The 3,641-nt window shown below is 36.3% G+C and overlaps 1 long non-coding RNA gene across 1 annotated transcript in view; it reads left to right on the top strand.

The window, feature by feature from the left end:
- The first annotated feature begins 1,493 nt into the window (after window positions 1-1,493).
- Window positions 1,494-3,641, top strand: part of LOC118761995 — a 19,515-nt gene continuing 17,367 nt past the window's right edge. Inside the window, exon 1 of the long non-coding RNA XR_004997782.1 lies at window positions 1,494-1,534. This is a non-coding gene — a long non-coding RNA (uncharacterized LOC118761995). The remainder of the gene's footprint in view (window positions 1,535-3,641) is intronic.

Genomic DNA, 3,641 nt, shown 5'->3' with positions numbered 1-3,641 from the left:
CTGAACAGTGTGATGTTTAGAGCTAGGACAACTTGATCTGCTGTGGATCAGAACGGACCTAGGGCTGTGTAAAGATCACTAACATCACATCATCATCATCATCATCAAGTTGATGTCTCTAAGAAGTAAATAAAGTACTTTAATGATTCCTGTAGCCCCAGGTCGGCACTGATCCAGGTTGTCCTTTGATTGAAAGTCTTCTGGCTATAATTATCACATCTTTTGTTCAACATAGGTTATCTACACGATCTAATGTGTGCTTCCTTATTTAGTACTAGGTCAGCTTCGATTGAGCAGACCTAAAATAAGAGGTGTTCCAGCCATGCCAATCCTGTCCATTTTTATAAGCATTGTTTAGCAGTGGTGGTAGTGTTTGAGGTAGTGGTGATACAATATAGATGGTGAGATGGTGGCTGTATTGATGATGGTTATGATATGTGATTGTGATTCTGATAGTTGTGGTGGTTGTGTGTGTGTGTATCTTTTTTACTTGTTTCAGTCACTAGACTACAGCCATGCTGGGGCACCACCTTCCAGAATTTTTAGTTGTACGAATCGATCCCAGCACTTCTTTTTTTCTAAGTCTGGTGCATGTTCTATCAGTCTCTTTTGAAGTTACAGGGATGTAAACACACCAACACCGGTTATCAGGTAGTAGTGGGGGACAAACAAAAACACACACACACACACACATGATGGGCTTCTTTCAGTTTCCTTCTAACTGATCCACTCCGAAGGTTTTCGTTGCCCTAGGCTATAGTAGACACTTACCCAAGATGCCAGACAGTGGTACTGAACCTAGAATCATGTGGTAGGGAAGCGAACAACCACACACTGTGCTACATCTATCTATCTTTATCTATCTATATATATATATATATTTATACTCTATCTATCTATATCTATCTATCTGTCTATCTATATATATATATATATTATATATATATATATATATAATATAGATATATATATATATATATATATAATATATTATCTATGTCTATCTATCTATATATCTATCTATATATATATATCTATTATATATATGTATCTATGTATATCTATCTATCTATCTATCTATCTATATATATATATATATATATATATGTATCTATGTAATCTATCTATCTATCTATATATATTATATAATATATTTATCTATTATATCTATCTATCTATATAATATATATATATGTATCTATGTATATTATCTATCTATCTATCTATCTTATATATATATATATATATATGTATCTATGTTATCTATCTATCTATCTATCTATATATATAATATATGTATCTATGTATATCTATCTATCTATCTATCTATCTATCTATCTATCTATATATATATATATATATATATATATATATGATAGTGATAGTTTTGGGGTGAATCTTCAGTTATAAATATGTCCTCCTAAGAGAAGTTGAGTGTTAGTGCATTCTGGGAGATTTGTATACTGTTTCTTGCAGATCGATGAGCAAGTGAAATTTCCGTGTGAATGCCCACCTGATCGCTGCACATGTACCCGTAAGTACACAGTGCCATTGCTGCTTGTGTATACATTGAGATATTTACACACGTGCACCTTGCTCTGTCTTAGCTGTTGTCGTTATACACACTTGTCTGTATCTATGCCCTCTATGTATGTATTTACATGAATCTCTGTCTGTCACTCTGTCTATCTATCTATCTATCTATCTATCTATCTATCTATCTATCTATCTATCTATCTATCTATCTATCTATCTATCTATCTAATCTATCACAGCCTGTCTGTGTATCGCACTGTATGTATTTAATTATGTATGTCTCTCTCTGTCTCTCTGTCTGTCTCTCTCTCTCTCTCTCACACACACACACACACACACACACACACACACACACACACACTCTCTTTATCTCTCTGTATCGATCTGTCTGTCTACTTATTTGTATGCATGCATCTGTCTGTCTATATCTTTCGATCTATCTGTCTCGCTATTTATTTGTTTGTCTGTCCGTCCATCTGTCTGTCCATCTGTCTGTCTGTCTGTCTGTCTCTCTCTATCTGTCTACCTATCCATCTGTCCATCTATCTATCCACCCATCCACCCATCCATCCATCCATCCATCCATCTATCTATCTATCTCAGCCTGCCTATCTGCCTGTATGTCTGTCTGTCTGTCCCTCCCTCCCTCCCTACCTCTATCTGCAACATCCACCTCTTCTTCTATATAAATGATCAACCCCCATCACTCCACCCAACTCACCCATCTCATCAAACCATGCCCATCTGTGAACTGAAGCAACCAGTGCCACCTTCTCCCTCCCTCTCTCCCACTCACCGCTTCTACATTCTCAGGATGCAGCCTGTCTGATACCCTGGCATCTGTTTACGGGGTGGTTCCCAAACTACGCTAGCACCGTCCCACTGGGGAGCAAGTGTGCAGGCTGCGTCGGTTTGGGTAGATTTACGAAACGATTCGTTTGGTAGTCGAGCTGTATCGTACGTGCATACATACGCAAGTGGGCATACGTGTGTCTGTGTATGCGTGTATGTATGTGTGAGTATGTGTGTCTGTGTATGCCAGTGTGTATGTGTGTCTGTACGTCTGTATGTGTATATATCTGAGTGTATACGTGTATGCCTGTTGTATGTGTCTGGGTAATATATGCATACCTGTGTGTATGTATGTACGTATGTTTGTGTGTAAGTATGTATGTGTGTACGTCTGTGAGTGTGTATGTGTGTATGTATGTCTGTGTGTACGTACGTGTGCGTGCGTGAGAATGTGTGCGCATGTGTGTATGTACGAATCTGTGTATACACTGGTATGTGTGCGTGCAGGTGTGTGTGTGTGTGTGTATATATATATATATTATAGTGTGTTGGATGGTTGTGTATTAGAAATTACATTCCTCTCAACACTCTCTCTATATGTGTGTATCTATCTATCTATCTATCTATCTACCTACCTACCTACCTACCTACCTATCTATCTATCTATCTATCTATCTATCTATCTATCTATCTATCTATCTATCTATCTATCTATCTATCTATCCACGTGCATACTCTCTCTCTCTCACACACACACACACAGCCTTTTTTGGGTACTTTTAGTGGTTATAGATTGACATACGCTGGAGCAGTACTTAAAAATTTAATATTTATGATAATGTATAAATAAATAAATAAATACTAGCGAAGCAGTTATTGTTATTATCATTATGCATTCTGTGGTTATTAACATAAACGGAAACATTTCACACGGAGCTTGATATTCGTTGTTTATTATCTTACAATAATACATTTTATTATATATTACGTATATAACATTTAATTTAGACTCTGTGTGCGGTTTTTTTTTTTTTTTTTACTTGAAGTTCTGATCATAAACAATTATTGTTTTTTTTTTTCGGTTGAGAGTCAATTCATCAATTTGAAATACATAACACAGATTCTTCCGTTTTGTACGTTTGTGACGTCGTTAAAACATCGGCAGTAGAGACTTGTGTATTTCTCGAGCCCTGTGTGAGACATGACTATATGCAATCATATATAAACATACACACACACACACACACTCACACGCGTACATACATACATGAACACACACGCATACATATTGTACGTACATACATACATACATA

Source organism: Octopus sinensis, unplaced genomic scaffold, assembly GCF_006345805.1.
Source record: "Octopus sinensis unplaced genomic scaffold, ASM634580v1 Contig18984, whole genome shotgun sequence".
Taxonomy (NCBI): domain Eukaryota; kingdom Metazoa; phylum Mollusca; class Cephalopoda; order Octopoda; family Octopodidae; genus Octopus; species Octopus sinensis.
This window is presented reverse-complemented; position numbering and strand designations above follow the sequence as displayed.